Source organism: Rhinatrema bivittatum, chromosome 15, assembly GCF_901001135.1.
Source record: "Rhinatrema bivittatum chromosome 15, aRhiBiv1.1, whole genome shotgun sequence".
Classification (NCBI taxonomy): Eukaryota; Metazoa; Chordata; class Amphibia; order Gymnophiona; family Rhinatrematidae; genus Rhinatrema; species Rhinatrema bivittatum.
In genome coordinates, this window is record NC_042629.1 from 73,265,997 (window position 1) to 73,284,520 (window position 18,524).

The 18,524-nt window shown below is 45.7% G+C and overlaps 1 protein-coding gene across 7 annotated transcripts in view; it reads right to left on the bottom strand.

The window, feature by feature from the left end:
• The window catches only part of PLCH2 (phospholipase C eta 2), a 340,028-nt gene that overhangs the window by 283,436 nt on the left and 38,068 nt on the right, over positions 1 to 18,524 (bottom strand). The window lies entirely within an intron of this gene.

Here is an 18,524-nt window from a genome sequence, read left to right on the forward strand (position 1 = left end):
GCTGTATCAGTCCAGGGGGAAACAGGATTTAACCTTTGCACATGGCTAACGATTATCCACAGGCGTTGGAAACTTCATGCACGCCTGTGGCTCTGGATCATTCTCCTAGAACCCTGTCGCAGTTCTGGGTGCCATAAGGGGGATGGTCTCCCCGTCTCATATCCCCCGCCCGGCTTACCAGGACCCTACAATTACGGGCTCTGGATCCCAGCACACCTACTGCGGGCGCTCGAGCAGGCACCACCCTCCTCCTAGTGATGCCCACCGAGCCACTGGGGCCGGCCTGAGAGCAGATAATTCTGGGACTGGCCCAATGAAACGTACCCTCAGCCCGCAAAGCGTCAAACCAAAATCCTCATTCCCGTCTTGAGCAGGAGAGGGTGCGCATGCACTGCATTCATTCCCTCCTAGCTAGCGTTCGCTCCGGGGTGTCACCTTTTCCTTGGGAAGGCGCCCGAAGCTGCTACCAATCCCACAGCAAGAAGTATTATTTTAGAAAGGTGACTGACGATTTTCAGGAGATCCTCTGCTGATGGGGTTTTGGAGGCCTCGGAGAGGGGTCACTGGGGAACACAGGGAGGGATGTTGTCTGCTGGGCTTATTGGTCAGACTGCTGTTGTTGCAGCCTTGAAAATGGATCAGCATGAGATGTGTTCCCTTCTGGATCTGATGCCATTAAACAGTAGGGTGGTCAGTGCTGAATGATGTTTAATCACCTAACAGCATTGCTGACTATGGAACTGATTCTCATGCACATCTGCCTCCTAGCAGAGTTCAAAAATGCCTTTCGAACTCAAAAGGAAATACAATCTACAGAGAGTTACACTGCAGGTGTTAACAGGGCTCACATAATTATAATACAGCAATTTAAAGAGAGACAAAAAGTTACCTGAGGGGGGATATGATAGAGGTCTTTAAAATCATGAGAGGTCTAGAACGGGTAGATGTGAATTGGTTATTTACTCTTTCGGATAATAGGAAGACTAGGAATCACTCCATGAAGTTAGCGTGTGGCACATTTAAAACTAATCGGAGAAAATTCTTTCATGCAATGCACAATTAAGCTCTGGAATTCACTGCCGGAGGATGTGGTTAGGGAAGTTAGCATAGCTGGGTTTTATAAAAGGTTTGGATAAGTTCTTGAAGGAGAAGTCCATTAACTGGTATTAATCAAATCGAGTTAGGGAATAGCCAGTGTTTTTATTATTAGCATTAATAATATGGGATTTATTTACTCTTTGGGTATTTGGCAGCTACTGGTTGGAAACAGGATGCTGGGGTTGATGGACCCTCGGTCTGACCCAGTAAGGCAACTTGTGTTCTTAAAATTCCCAGGTCAACCAAATCGACCAATCCAGATATGGTTTTTCCTCATTGCATGAATAGAGTTGCAGTTTAGACTGAGCCACTGATGTTCCTCAGAAAATTGGTACTAGAACTCCATGCACACAACGATGGGGCAAACCCCGGACTAGATCCGCCTGTTCGGTTGACCTGGGGTGAGGCGGCGACCCTAGCTGTGGCAGCAGATCTATCCTGTCACTCTCTGGTTAGGTTCACAGGCAGGCCCTCCTGAGCTCTCTTGCATGTGCGTCTCACCATGAATTCCTCGTTACCGTCAGCTAGGAAGAGCTGCTTAAATCCCGCACGGCGACGGCAGCAGAAGGCTAACACGGGGAAGCATGCCCTCCAAAAAAAAAAAAAAAAAGGGGGAATAATTTCCCCAATGTTTTTTTTTTAATTATTTCCGTATAATGTCCTTATTTGTGAAGAAAGAAAGTGGGCAGACGGAAAGGCGCCAACAAGTGGGAGGGGCCTCTGGTTTCTTGCCTGGGACGTGGGCCGGGGAAGGAGAGAGCCCGAAGGGGAGCAGAAGCACAGCTGATACTTGCAGAGACACCTAGTGGTCGAGCAAAGCACAGCGACACAGGCAGCTCCGGCGAGCCGCGGCGGGAGGGTGCTGCGGCGTTCGGGCTGTCGTTAACGCTCAGAAAACGGCAGAGGACGTGCGATGCAAAGAATGAGGCCTGGCGGGGCAAAGCCAAACCCAGCAACACCGCAGTCTCCGCTCGTGCTGCAACTCATTCTTCAGTTTAAACGCGCGCTGTACGTCTCCAACCTTACTAGAGGTCTCCGGCTTTGAATTTTGCTTTTGATCCTTTTGTTTTTCTGAATTCCGGTCCTTTCATCCCCCAACTCTAGAGCAAATGGCGAGTCCTGGTTTTACTTCCTTGCCTCTTGTTGAACTGCAATCCAGCTGACCTTAAAGAAATTGGAGCTATAAATCCCGAGATGCAGTGCGTGTGCAGGTGCTGGTGGTCAGGGTTCAGCTTGTATTTTATGACCTGGAGCTATCTGTTCACCTTAGGCACGCAGAGTAGGCCAGGTTAGGGCGGAGAGAGATTTCAATCCACACAGTATTCTCTGCTTTTCAGTTTGCCCGTATTAAATAAATAGATATATATTTCATAAGAAAACAAAGTGTCTCTCGCTCCATGTGCTCTCTGCTTCTTGCCATCTGCACAGTTCAGTTCTGCAAGGTTGCGCCTGGGGGGGGGGGGGGTGAGCGTGATGGAGAGAAGGGGGCTTGCAGGAGCGTCCCAAACAAAGTGCATTATCGCCCTCTAGTGGCAGCTTCTTCTGGGCACTCGTGTGCATGGTGCAGGCTGCCACGGGGAACCTGCTGTGAAATTTTAATATCCCAAACTCTGCACCCCCCCTAACCGAGCCAGGGAAGGGGAGCACTGTGTCAGCAGAGCAATGCATTTATACTCTTCCTAAGAAACAGCACCGTGTGGGAGTGAAATACTGGACTGAACACGGAATGACGGAATCTAAAACACTCCAAGAAATGAATATAACCATTCCGCTATAAATGGCTGCTGTAAATAATATAACAAGCCACACAGAAAATAAACAAAAATATGCATAGGAAACTTCATTTTCGGTTTTTATTCTATTTCTTTTGGGAATTTATTACAAGAACAAAACAAAAAAAAAAAAGATATCTACCTGGAAAATTAACAAGTCATTTTTGTTCCTGCTTTCATTAATCAGTTCCCAGGAGAAATTAAAGTCAGAACTCGGAATGAAGGTCCGTGAATATGAAGTGCAGCCAATTAATATCTGTGGAGTTGCAGAGTGAGAGTTTAGAGGTGCAATTATTTGGCTTTTCTGCACTGGATATACATTTTTTAAATTCAAATCACTGGAATTACTGCAGACTTTCTGGGTTCCGCATGCCGAAGCCGCTCCATTGGGCTTTGACCTCCTCTGGAATTCCCAATTCTCAATACACAGAAAACCTTTGCCCCTCTGCGTTTGTTTCCCTGAAACATGAAGAGGGTCATGACGGGACCCCTTTTCCGAATTGTTTCCCATACTTTAGTTACTCTGCATGTGGCAGCTTACATTACTCACAACTGCTTGATATTGATGGCTTATTACATATTTGAACCATTAATGGTTTTAATTAGATATCATTATAGATTTCTCTTATTACACAAGTTCTTAAATCAAGTGCTTCACTTTCTCTCGTCCATCCCTCCACCACTGTTTTCCATTTCTATCGTACAGTGGTTGTGCCTTCATTTCTTTTACACGGTAGATGATAGGGAAGTGCATTTGGTTTAAAACTTGCTTTATATTTTCATTTTTACGTGTGTAATGGAGCATGTCTGGAAGTTAATTCAATTGCTGTGTGTTTGGAACTGCACCCTATCCAGTAGGGTAGCATATAAGTATTTTTAAATAAACAAATGGTAGTCAAAGGAAATGGCAGATCCATTACTAGTAATTTGTAACCTATCATTAAAATCATCTGGTGCACCTGAAGACTGGAGGGTGGCCAATTTGCTGCTGATTTTTAAAAGGAAAAACTATAGACCGGTGAGTTTGACTTCAGTGCCTGGAAAAATCATGGAAACTATTCTAAAGATCAAAACCACAGAGCATATAGAAAGGCATGGTTTAATGGGGCACAACATGGATTTACCCAAGGGAAGTCTTGCCTTACAAATCTGCTTCATTTTTTTGAAGGAGTTAATAAACATGTAGATATAGGTGAACCGGTAGATGTAGTGTATTTGGATTTTCAGAAGGTGTTTGACAAAGTTCCTCATGAGAGGAAAAGTCACGGGATAGGAGGCGATGTCCTTTCGTGGATTACAAACTGGTTAGAAGACAGGAAACAGAGAGGAGGATTAAATGGTCAATTTTCTCAGTGGAGAAGGGAAAACAGTGGAGTGCCTCAGGGATCTGTACTGGGAGCAGTGCTTTTTAATATATTTATAAATGATCTGGAAAAGGGAATAACGAGTGAGGTGATCAAATTTGCAGATGATACAAAATTATTCTGAGTTGTGAAATCATAAGCGGATTGTGAAAAATTGCAGGAGGACCTTGCAAGACTGAGAGACAGGACATCCAAATGGCAGAAGAAATTTAATGTGGACAAGTGCAAGGTGATGCACATGGGGAAAAGTAACCCACATTACATGACGGTGTGTTCTATATTAGGAGTCACCACCTAGGAAAAGGATCTGGACATCAAGGTGGACAATACTTTGAAATCCTTGGATAAGTGTGCAGCAGTGGTCAAAAAAGCAAACAGAATATTAGGAATTATTAGGAAAAGAATGGAGAATAAAACTGAGGATGTCATAATGCCTCCGTATCGCTCCATGGTGAGGCCATACCTGGAGTACAGTGCAATTGTGGTCACCGCATCTTAAAAAAAAATAGCTGAACTGGAAAAGGTACAGAGAAGGGCAAAATGATAACGAGGAAGGAACGGCTGCCATATGAGGAAAGGTTAAAGAGGATTGGGGCTGCTCAGCTTGAAGAGAAGGCAGCTGAGGAAGGATATGACATCAAATCAGGAATTGAATTGAATAGAATAGGTAAATGTGAATCAGTTATTTACTCTTTCAAAAAAATACAAAAAACTAGGAGACATTCCAAGAAATTAGTAAGTAGCACATTTAAAACAAATTGGAGAAAATTATTTTTCACTCAGTGCACAATCAACCCATTATGTCCCAAATTTTTTAAGAAGTTGTGCTCTACATAGAACACTGGGACATAATGGGTTAAGTTTCGGAATTCATTGTCGGAGGATGTGATAAAGGCAGCTAGCATAGCTGGGTTTAAAAAGGGTTTGGGAGAAGTCCATAAACTGTTATTAAACAGATAGAGAAAGCCACTCCTTATTCCTGGGATAAGCAGCTTGGAATCTCTCTACCTCTTGGGATCCTGCCAGGTACTTGTGACTTGGATTGGCCACTGTTGGAAAGAGGATGCTGGGCTTGATGGTCCCTCAGGCTGACCCTTGTGTACTTATGTAATCAGAGCTGAAGTGAGCATTTTCATTTTGGTTCATTTTAAACCAAACAAATGCACACAGTAACACACCCTCTTTCATTTAGGAAAATAGTGTGCGTTAGTCACAAACAGCATGCAGTATTTGCAAATAGTGCACACTATTTTCTAAAATGAATAAAAATAGAAAAAGCAAATGAAACAATAAAATGAATACAAAATTATGCAAAAACAAATAAAATTAATGAAAAGAAAACATTTTCCCTCCACATCCCTAGTACATGGTGGCCAATTAAAAAAAAAAAAAAAAGGACCACTTGGTCCATTCGTGTGGACACCTGCCTGATGCCCAACACCTGTCAGTAAGCAAAGCTCCAGCATCAGAGTGGTTTCTCTCACCAAGCTGATCCCTAACGGGCTATCAGTCACTTTTGGTTTTGTTTTTTTGCACAGCCAAGTTTCCCAATCTTAGCAGACTCTCACCATGCTGTCTGTGAGAAGGGGCAACTCCTTATTCTCGGTGGATTTTAAACCCAGGCAGGAACCAGACTGGTGCAGAGCACTGGGTCTCACAAGTCACCCATCCCAGTCTGTCAGTCTAGAAAATCTTTGCTTTCTGTTCCCAACTGCAGCAAATCTGCCAGCACCAAGACATCCCAGTTCATTTTCCAAGCTCTCCACCCAGCTTTCAGCAATTGCAGCAGACGTTTGATGTTATCAGAGGGTAATCGCCCTTTGACCCCCCCTCCAACAGACACGCAACGCACACACAACTCTGCATCGGATGAAGGGACAAACAGGGCCTCAGAAGCTCAGGTGCTGCTACGCTGTGGAATTATTCAAACACTGACCCAGTAAAAGGCCTCAAAATCCAGCTACACACACACACACCCACATCCTCACGTAAACACAAGTACCAACACACATCAAATCTGATATTCAACGAGATACTGTGAAAGATTTTCTATGAGCAGAATTCCGGGAGAGCTAAATGTTTTAAAAACTCTGTTCTGTTAATATTTTAGTTACTTAAAAACACTGGAATCACAGTACATCAATGAGGTACCACAGCTTGCTACAGAGTGAGATACCAACTACACAGCTTATCAACCTGTAATTTACAGGCCGAACTACCACCTAGGCAGCTCACCACTGTGTAATATATATGGTGCCATACCACCTTGCAATTTATTGGGTGAGATATCACCTACACAGTTCATCACCCAGTAAATTATTGGGTGAGATATCATCCATGGCGTTCATCACCCTACAAATTATTGGATGAGATATCACCTACAGAGCTCATCACCCAGTAACTTATTTGGTAGGATATCATCCATAGAGCTCATCACCCTGCAAGTTATTGAGTGAGATATCACCTACACAGCTCATCACCCAGTAACTTATTGGATGAGATATCACCCACACAGCTCACCACCCAGTAATGTATTAGGTGAGATATCACCTACACAGCTCACCACCCAGTAATGTATTAGGTGAGATATCACCTACACAGCTCACCACCCAGTAATGTATTGGGTGAGATATCACCTACATAGCTCACCACCTGGTAACTTATTGGGTGAGATAAGCGGGGAGTAGCTGGCTTGTTACGGCTTGTTACGGCGGTTACTACTACCCCAAACCAAATGTGCCTGATACTTCACTTTCGATGCATATCCAGCATAGCTCTCTGCTTCAACGGCAGGGGAAAAGAAAAACTGATACTTCACGCATATCCAGCATAACTTCAACAGCAGGGGAGAAGAAAAAAGTATTCACACTCACAAAGCGGGGAGTAGCTGGCTTGTTACGGCGGTTACTACCCCAAACCAAATGTGCCTGATACTTCACTTTCGATGCATATCCAGCATAGCTCTCTGCTTCAACGGCAGGGGAGAAGAAAAAAACTGATACCTCACGCATATCCAGCATAGCTCCCTGCTTCAACGGCAGGGGAGAAGATAAACAACCAATAAGGGCTGTATAACATAATCTGGGTAAAAACAAATAAGCATGGGTGTAGCTTGCTTATTGCGGCGGTTACTACCTCTACTACCTCTAACTAATCAAGCTAGATATTTCACTTGGATGCAGCTCCATCACTGCTCTCTACATTAATGGCGGGGGTGGAAGGGAAATAGAACCAAGAGCTAAGAGAAACAGATAAGTATGAGAGAAAAAATGAGGGAAGCTTGCTGGGCAGACTGGATGGGCCGTTTGGTCTTCTTCTGCCGTCATTTCTATGTTTCTATGAGATATCACCCACATAGCTCACCACCTGGTAACTTATTGGGTGAGATATCACCCACACAGCTCACCAGTGAGATATCACCCATAGAGCTCATCACCCTGCAAGTTATTGGGTGGGATTCCAGTTACAAAGCTTGTTATCCTGTAACTTCAATAAACCTTTACAATGATATATCCTCTCTCCTTTCGCTAGTGCACACAAGACAAATGTCGTGTTGGGCGTACTATGCTTCTCTAGGAGAGTCCCTGCAACGTAATAGTAATAATCCTGATTTGTGATGCCCAGCACCCCTCATCTAACCTCCAAGGCAAGTCACCTTTCAATAGGTCAGAAATGTGCATGCGGCCCTCACGGAGGGATTCTGTGCCGGAGCTCCCCTGGGGATCACAGGACATAGAGCGACTCCCCTGCTAGCACACGGGAGAGTCGGTGGCTGAGGGAAGATGCTGACTGACCTCCCAGGTCTCCTGAAGCACAGAGGAACCTGCTACGCTGCGGGGCGCCGCTCTTCCCGCCGTGGTGTCGTGCAGTCCTGACCTGCGCAGACTCTGCCATTCCGGCTCCCCTGCGCTTCCCGGGCGGGGGAGGGGGCAGATTTTTACCGTGCACGTAGCCGGCCGGTCACTGGGCTGGAGGCCCCAGCTGAGATACCAAGCGCATCTTCCTTAGTGCAGGGCTGGAGTGAATTGCGCTGCCGTGGGACCCGCCACTGTCGCGTCTGGAGCCCCCGCACCGCCTCGCCCTCCTCTGCCAGGAATGTGCGACCGGCATCAGAAGTGGAAAGGGCTGGGGACATGAAGGCATTATTGTGGATAATGAATATTTAATTTGTAATGCTCCCCTCCCACGCAAATGCACAGAAATCCAAAATATTTCCTCTCTCTTTAGAAAGGCCTCGCATGGGCTGCCAGGCAGATAAAGTGAACTCGCTGGAAGCCCTGGCTCTTCTCTCGCTCTCTGTCCCTCCGTCTCCTTCCAACCTGCGCTCTACATCTTTCCCTCTCGTGCCTTCCCCCTCTGGCACTCACTTATCTGCCACGCTCAGTTCCCTCCCGGGATGGAAATAAAGCACAGGGACGGACAGGGAGGCCGAGGAGCTGTGTCTATTCCCTGCCCCCTCTCCACCCCCAACACACACCCGAGGGCAGGAAAAGCGCGGAAACTGATTCTGCGCTGCATCGCTGAGCCGGGAGCTTTGCCAGTGGTGCCGCAGCTACCGAGCGACTTTTCGTCAAAAAACGAGAGAATCAAATGCTTCGATGAGGGGAGCAGGCCAGAGGCTGGAATTTAAATCCTCACTGGGACTTTTGCCTCCGTTTATCCAACTACAGGGAGGTAACAACACAGCTTTTGCTTTTCTTCTGCTTTGGAAGACAGCAGACAGACTTTCCACCCCTGAGGTGGCTGCTTGCATGTTCCCGCAGTAAAACATTCAAACGTGCACTGGATGCTGTGTGGATGGATGACCCTGGACACCACCGGTATCTGTCCACCGAGCTCAGGCTTCCCTCTCCATCCTTTTAGGAGTAACACGGCTGGGCTTTTAAAGAGCCGCTGAGAGGCCATAGAGCTGGCTACGTTTGCCCTAATCTTCAGCCACAGCCAAGTCAGCCAGATTTTAGTGGTAGCCAGCTACATTAGCCTGCCGGCATAGAAAATTAGCGCTAGCCGATTGACTTTCATCCCCTCCCGCCACATCTGATCCCCAGACCATCCAGATCTGGAACGGCCAGGAAACGTTTGCGTCATTAGGTGGCTACGTTCAGGCACTCGGCGAGCGGCAGGGATTTTCCCCAAGGGTCAGATCCGGCTACCTCCCCTCAGGATCACCTCCAGCATCGGCTCCTCCAATGAAACATACAAGAGACTTCTCTGTGTCGTCATCGTTGGCCTCCCACCTGCCGGACATTGTTTTCCTGGTGGCACAGAACGGCAGGCAGGTTTCCACCTCGCGTAACGCCCGGTCTTTAATCTACAGAGCTCGGTGGGCATTCGTCTTCCCGCTGCGGTTCACGTCGCCACCCCCGGCCCCAGACATTTCCGCCTGCTGTAAACAAGAGATAAAAGCTCACGCTCTCCCCTTTGATTAATCTGCGGCCCTTTCCCTCTGGTCGGATTTTACCGCCGGATAATAAATTGCAGAAGGCCGACGCCATACATCTTCCGAGCTGGTGATTACGAGGGGGACCACTGCAGGTGTCGGTTACAACAGCACAGAGCAGTCCCGTCCTCTAAATCAGTAAAACCGTCATTATTTCCAGGACAGAGAAGAAAAAAGTCAAACTCTGCGTCTTTTTACTTTAAAAAGTATTTTAAAAAAATAAATTAAATAAAGCAAAAGAATACAAAAAAAAGGCAGACCCAGGACTGAGGCTGAGGGCGCTGTGCTCACAGCCCCAGAGGGGAAGGGGTCATTGCGCAACAGTGACACCTAGTGGCCAGATTAGAAGTTCATGACTGCAGGGTACCAGAACGAGCCCTCAGCCCAGGATCTTCACTGCAAGGGCCAGACTAGGGATGTAGGTGGCAGAAGGGGAATCCCTGGATAATAACAAACGAAGCCTACTGGTACCAGATCCCAATCCTATCTCTGACTGAGCTGCAAGCCCAAAAGAGAAGGAAGACATTGCTGGATCCTCCCCCCTGCAAAACAGAAAACAAAATTCAAGCGCAAACGCCGTTTTATTTCCCTGCAGTTTCTGTCGGCAGATAGAGATCTGATTTTTACCAGTTTCTAATCACTCTGCAGTGAAAGGAAAAACAATGGAAAACTGTTTTCCCAACACCAGCCTTGCAGATCTCTCCAGAGGCACAGGGCACAGCTAGGACAAGAGTCTGCATGTTTTATCATGACCTTGGCACCCCCAGTCTAGCACAGACAAAGCAAGTCTGCAGGCGATAACTTCTTTTCTGCGGGGCGGGTAGAGCCTCGTCAGCAGGGTTGCCTACTCAGGAAATTTATTTATTTTATTTTTTTACTGACAGTCTGCTAGGTTTTTTACTGACAATCCAACATTTTTATGGACATACGTTTTACTGTTTCCATTTTGTGCACAGCTGGACTTACTCTGCTGATATTGTTCTTTTGTTCACTGAGCCTACAGAATCAGAGACACAGGCCCAGTGGCTCAGGATACATTTTCTGACAGGAAATTATTTTTTGTTTGCTCTACTGACTGTCAGTAAATTTACTGACAGTTGACAACAATGTTCGTTGGTCCCCCAAGAGACAAAGGCTCGTCCCAGTGCTGCAGAGCAGAAGGACAGTGACAGACTCCGCACTGCGCTTTTCCTAATTCCCAGCAGGTATCTCTCCTTGCTCTTTCACACCCTGCTGTCATCAGAGATCCATCATGTAACCCCTCCCTTTTTTTTCTCCCTCCTCTTCTCACCATACACAAACCAGACAGTGCATCGCCCTTCTGAGGCCGAAGGCAGGCTGCAGCTCTCTCAGGAATTACTTTCACAACTGTTTTGATGACAGCCACCTAAGGTTAGATTTCAGTTTGAGGAAGTAAGAAGCAAAAGGTCTGCAGGTCTGACTGCATTGTGCAATGCTGAAATGGCACATCTTTGGTCCAAGGATTTAATTTTCTGTGATGTCTAAAAGGGGGAAAAAAATATTCTCAAAAAGAAAAATAAAAATAAAAATAATGCATGTAGAAACTTCTCTGAAAAGCCCAAGAGGATGTCTGCTCAATTCTTAAATGTGGCACTTCACAGAGGTATTTATTTTGTTCATGTGGAAAAGAGCTTGGTTCAACCCTTCCAGGCCCCGAGAGCAAAAGTCAGAACCAGCAGCCCCGAGGCAGGAATCTGAACCAGATCTCCCACTGCCCTGCAGAGGCGGGGGACAGGACGGGACATTTAAGCCCATAATACATATTTATTTTGGGACTATAGGGTGGCTCTGATCCAAAGCAGGGTCCTATCTTGCAGTTTTAGTGCCTGAGGCAGCCTCCTATGGCTCTCACCTGGTTTTACCTCATAGGTTTCGACACCTTGTAATTTACTTAATTCCCTGTGATAAAAATGAGCCTTCCCTCTCCAGGGCGTGTTTCTGCACAGCCCAGGGTACTTTATCCTTCTCTCATTCCCTCTTTTGTCTGTTTCCTACCCCCACTAACTTACAGGACCCGAGTCGGCAAGTGGCGAGAGTCCGGGAATCCATTTGGTGGACTCTACACTTGGACTCAAATCTGGACCCCCTAAGAGGGGAACGCAGCAGGCGGGTGTCGAATACTTTTGCGTCGTGGTGACTCTTTTATAGACTATTTGCTTTAGAACAGAAAACTGCTGCCATCCTTGGGGCCTTCAGAGAGACGATACTGCCCCGCTGGGCTCTTATGAGTACCGGGCCTACCAACAGGATCTGCATTTTTCGCTGCAAGCCTCAGGGCCAGTGCATGTTTATGCACACAATTAAAAGCATTTCTTCTGTCAAATCTGGACAAGAACAAAAAAAAAAAAAAAAATCACGTGCAGCAGAAAATCTCTGTAGGACAGAAATAATTATCCTCCCCACACACCTTCTTCAGTTCCTCCTATCTCTGAGAAAACCCTGTATCTTATTTTTTCATTCCTGAAGCATGAGAAAAAAGATACCATCGGCTTAATACCTCCGGATGCCTGGCAAGCCACATGACCTGTGAATTTTGCAGAACTGAAGTCATCGTCGTGGGTGTAAAAAAAATCCTTCTATAAAATTACGGTCAAGGATTGTTTTATTGTGCCCAGAGTCAAAACTCTGCTACATGAACCTCCGAGTTAATCTGTTACCAATCCATGGAAACCGTCACAAGCCTCAAAAGTGAGTCTGCGTGTCTTCGCCCCGTTCCCTGCAGGAGAGAGCATGGGGAGGTTAGTAACTCCCAGGAGAAACTCTACAGACAAGACCGACTTCACGTCATGCACCAGAGCTCTCCTCGCTTGATGGACTCTTGAGTTGATCTTGGAGAATCATCCCAACCCAGTAAATAATGGAAGTAGCGAGAGACCCTGGCAGCTGTCTCATCAATCTGCGCACATGGGGTCTCAGCAGAGGAATTAGGAACGTTCTGTGCGCAACGCAAAGACGCACCATGGTGCCGGGACGCACTTAAGAGCTTTGGAAAGGCCCAAGGAGAATGCAATCGTTATCTACAGTAGGACAGAAATATTGAGGTTTTCATACAAGTAAGAGCAGGAAAATACCAGACGAGAAGAGAGAGAGACCTTGCAGAGGAATGAATGAAAGAGTAAATAACCCTAGGCATACTTCTGATCTCACGTGCATGCAACCCATTACCTCTTGCGTGTAATATACTTTTTTTTTTTGTGGATGCAAACTTTTAAATTTTCAAAGGACAGCCACCGTTCCTTGTGGATGAACCACTGAAAGAAACGGTCCCTGCTGCTCCCAGTGCTAGTTTTCCGGCAAGCACCTGATCTGAAGCAAAGGCTAGGTTGATGCAAACTTCAGAAACCATAAAGAAGAAACTGGCACAAGTCAGCAGACTTCAAGCTAGGGCAGCACATTTTATGGGAAAGACGTTCAACATAAGAGGACACTATCCGTGCGCCTCCTCTAATTCGGTGTATATATTATTCAATGCAGAAAATATGTAAAGGGATGCTACTCTGGTAAAAACAGGCCAGGAGTTAAAGGCAAGAATTCACGCATCACAAAGAACAGCAAAGGCAAAATCTCCATGGAGGAAACATTTTCCAGAGTCAGAACTACCTCATCAATGCTTTTATGATCAGGGAAATTCAGAACTGCCCAAGGACACAAGACATGCAGAGCTGAAATGATCCAAACAAACATAAGAGGCAGACCAAAGACCCATCAAGGCCAGTATCCTCTCTCCAACCGTGGAAATGCCTATATTTAGGACTCTTTTTCCCTAGGTGCATCGTTTTTCACTTGGTCTGCATCAAACAACATTTGCCATTTATGCTCAGTTTCCCAGTCTCACAATCCACTTATGTTTTAACAATTTTGAATAATTTTGATTCATCTGCAATTTGATCACCTTTTCCAGATAATTTACGAACGTATTACCCAGAACTGGTCCCAGAACAGATCCCTGGGGCAATCCACTATTCACCTGTCTCCATTGAGAAAACTGACCATTCAGTCCTCTCTGTTTCCAATCTTTTAACCATGATAGGACATCACCTCCTACCCCATGACTTTTTAATTTCCTGAGGAGTCTGTCATGAAGGACTTTGTCAGACGCCTTCACAAAATCCAGTTACACCATATCAACCGGTTCACTCTTATCCATATGTTTATTAATGCCTTAAAAAAAAAAAAAAAGAACAGATTTGTAAAGCAAGACTTCCCTTTGCTAAATCTATGCTGGCTCTTCCCCATTAGGCCATGGCTATCCATTTGGTCTATAATTTTGTTTTTAAGAATAACTTATACCATTATAAAGTTCATTGATGTATAATCCAGAAAACCCCAAGGAGCCCTTTTTAATAAATTGGCATCACATTGGCTACTCTCCGGTCTTCAGATACCATGGCTATTTTTAAGGCTATCTTAGAGAGATTACTAGTAAAAGTCTGCAGTTTCATATTTGAGTTATTTCGGAACTCTGGAGTGAATACCATCTGGTCCTGCTCTATTATATCTTCCATTTTCACAGTGATTTGCTTTAGCTCCTCTGAGTCACCATCAAAGAATGTTTCTGGTGTGGGCTTCTCCTCTACATCCTCCGCGATAAAGACAAGCAAAGAATTCATTTGGTTTTTATGTTATGGCCTTGTCCTCCCTGAGTGCCCCTTTTACTCCTTGGTTATCTAATGGTCAAACTGATTTCCTTACGAGTTTCTGGCTTCAAATGTATTTGAAAAAGGTATAATTATTAGTTTTTGCCTCCATAGCCGGCTGCCTTATTAATGTTTTACATCTAACTTGCCAGCATTCATGCTCCTCCACATTTTCCTCATTTGGATCTGATTTCCTTTTTAAAAGATGTCCTTTTGGCTTTAGTGACCTTGTTCAGCTCACCTTCAACCTTTTTTTATGTGCAGAATACATTTTATCTGAGCTTCCAATATTTTTAAACAATGTCTATGCCTCATGCAAATTTTTAACCTTTATAATCACTCCTTTTAGGTTTTTTTTCTAATTTCCTCATTTTATCATAGTCTGCCTTTTTAATGTTAAATGCTTCTGCAGTAGTTTTATTTAATGTCCTCCCTCCAAGGATTATGTCATATTTGAATGCATTTTGATCATTATTACTAAGCAGCTTCACTTTACTTAAGAACATAAGAAATTGCCACGCTGGGTCAGACCAAGGGTCCATCAAGCCCAGCATCCTGTTTCCAACAGTGGCCAATCCAGGCCACAAGAACCTGGCAATTATCCAAACACTAAGAAGATCCCATGCTACTGATGCAATTAATAGCAGTGGCTATTCCCTAAGTAAACTTGATTAATAGCCATTAATGGACTTCTCCTCCAAGAACTTATCCAAACCTTTTTTAAACCCAGCTTCTTTCATCAGGTCCTGTGTATCTAAATAGCTCCTCCTCTCATTGGTTTCAGTACCAGCTGCTCCATGATGCAATCATTTATAGCATCTACAAACTTAACCTCCCTAGCATGCCTCAATGATACATTTACCTAAGCAATACCGGGGAAACTGAAATCTCGCATTATTATGATTTCCAATTGTATTTGTCTTTCTAATTTCTGTTAGCATTCATTCCACTGTCTGATTCTTCATTCTGGACAGGTAGGCTTAAGAGAGACATAGGCTCTCTCACTCATTACCAGATATAGTTCTGCTGTCTCTCTGTCACCTTCTTATCACTCTGCAAACTATCACCCCCTCCCCTTCACACTACCATTACAATGTAATCTGTGATTCGCTTGTACATTCATCAAGCATCAGCCTTTGCTTATTTTGTTCTGAAAGCCAGTCATGAAGTGTAGTAAATTAGTCTTGTACAAAGGGATCAGCTTATATTTTGTGTTGACTTTGATTTCCACACATTCAGCTGCACTAACACCACAACCACACTACTTTGTCAAAGGACGCTCTGCTAATTTATCTTCCAGAAAGACGCTTAACCCCAGCGTCGCTTGCAGTCCTTCGCTGTACTCTGCAAGTCCTTGTTTATGAGGCATTTCTCACTTCCTTAACCCTCAGCATCCTATAGGGGACTTGGCTCTCTGCATCTCTTTATTAGAAACCAAAATTTCTCATAAACTTCCACATCCTCCTGGGATTAAGGTTCCTTTCCCTTTTCTCAGTCCCCGCCTTCCCTTGTATATTTATGTTTCCCCCCCCAGACAAAATGCCTGGGCAACCCTGTGTTAAACACTCACTGGCCCCATGGGCTGGAAGGAGCTCTCCTCTGGGACAATCTCTCAACGCCACTTACGCCTGGGAAAAGCTGCAGTGCAGAGGAGCTCAGCGCTCCCCTCACCCCCCTGGGCTTGCATGCGCCATCTCCGCAGCGCCCACAAGTCTCCTGAGCCGCGGGGGGGCCACTTCAGGGACCTCTTTCTCTGACCACTGCACTAGCCACCCATCGGTCTGCTAAAGCTTGGTCTCTAATCGATACCGGAGCCGCCTCTCTGGCTGGAGCCGGTGCGGAAATGAAATGCGCCCTGCGCTGACAAACCTGGACGCCGCCATCCCATGGAGGGTCCCAGCGGCTTCTGCCACATTTGGGAAAGAACTGGTGTAGGGGAAAGGGGTGTGTGTGTGTGTGTGTGGGGTGGTCCTGCTCGGCTCCCTCACGCCGCTGTGCAGGGGTGACCACCACGGGGCCCCCTCAGGTGCAAGGCCTGGGGATATAGGCAGCCCTGGGAGATATGCATAGATATATTTTATTGTGTACGGTATATTTGTAAATAAATAAAAAGCGTAAGAGACTGGAGAATAAGACCACGGTGATGCTGCCTGCTTGCTATGGGATCCGCTAAACTCTGCGAAAACTCAGCCTGCGACAAGAATTCCGGTAAACTCTAACCACAAAATCCTTATTTTATAAATAAAAATTAAACAATCCTCTTGAAAACAAGGCTATGGAAGCGCTGATCATGTTCCTGAAATATTACAGTAAGATTCTTTGTTGGAGGAACACTTCACTTAGGCAAACGTCTTGAAAATGTCCCAGCGTGATCCTTGCTATGAATCGAATTGCTATTTATAAGCACATTTCACTTACAAAACCAAGAGGGGGGTAGGCGGCGAGAGAGAGAGTGCAGAGTGGCAGGTGACTTGCATGTGCAATGACTTCTGCATCAGATTTAAGGTTCATGTAAAAAACAGGGGCCATTTTGACATAGAACCTTCTCTTAGCAGAGCAGAAATCTGGGCTTAGCTAAAATAAAATACATGCACTGAGTGACAGATGCACCAGTAGGGCTGCCGAGTCCTGAACTTGTTCCTTGCGGCAGACGCTATTCCCCCCCCCCCCCCGGAGGGCCCACTCTCAGCTACGTCCTGTGCTGTCAGACCCACCCTACTCTCAGAACTGATTTCTCAACCAGGAAAACTTTTGATCTGTTTCACTTTCTTCTTTCCAGTTTCAGTGTTAGTGATGGGCATGTAAACATCTCTGCTGGAAAGTGAATGCTTAACAACTGTTTGTAAATTGTGGTTAGCCTAAATAAACTAATTGAGAGACAAAACTAAACCAAGCCATCAAAGCTGCAGACACTTCCTGAAGGTGCCCCAATTAATTAACTCAATTTGTAAACTTCTTCCTGGCTCACCAGGTTTGCAGATGCAGCTTCTGTTGCTTTCAAAGTAGCTGCTCTGACGTTTCTCCTCTAGCATCCTATGAAGCTTTCATAGAAAGTAAAAATGATTTTGCAAATGAACGTAAAACAGAGCCATCTTTATTCTCATCTCTCACCTGCCTACTCAGCATTTTCCCCATAAACCCCTTTCGTGCTTCTGGCCTACAGGATCACTGGCCCCTTGCTCCCAACTCCCAACGAGGACCTTGAGGGGTCGGCAGCTTCAGTCTTCCATGGCCTGGAGCTATCGCAAAACCCCAGCATCCCAAATGTGCCCGCTCTGTGGGTGCAGTGGGTGCTTGCGCACCCCCAATATTAAGCAGACTCTTTCACTGCGTCTAGGGAGGAGTCATTTGTGTTGAGTTTTAGCAATCGTTCTGAAAAAAGTGAGCTCCCACAAAACGAGCGAGATATTTTAGCTCTTTTTTTTTTTTATATGGGGGGAGATGACTTTTCATGAGTATTGGATCAGAGCAGGGCAGAAGATGTCCCTCCTGAGATAAAGCCATTTTAAAAAACACCCAACGGTACAAGGGAAACGACGGAAGAAGAGCACCTGCGCAGTTACCAACGAACGCAGAACCTGCGCTGCCAGGGGATCACACACAGGAAACGGGACAGGTTACCCCAGTCACTCATCAAGTCTTCGGCATGACTTCTGTGCTTCCACAGGATCTATTTTGTTTGATGTGCTCGGTTCAGAGCAGCAATAAGGGTGCATGCGGGCACAGGGCCGGTCATCTAGCACCCGAGTCAAACTCCACTTTAGTGTAATAATAATAATTTTCAGCTAACTGTGGGGTTTCTGTACCTCCACTCCTGGCTCCGCTTTTCTGCTGTGGTCAGAGTAAGCAAGCTTCTCGCTCTCATGACACGACGTCAGTTTCACTTCTCGCTCTCATGACACGACGACAGTTTCACTTCTCGCTCTCATGGCACGACGACAGTTTCACTTCTCGCTCTCATGGCACGACGACAGTTTCATGTCTCGCTCTCACGACACGACGACAGTTTCACCCTGCGCTGCTGCATCTGCGGGCCTCACCCCTTTAGTGCTACTACTTTTAAACATTTGGTATTTTTTTGGTCTGTTGTACCTCGCCGGGCGTGTCCGCCACAAATCGACGCATACCAGGGCCTGAAGATGCAGTCAGGCTTATCCTGCTTCAGTTTTAGTTGAATTTAATTCTACAATTT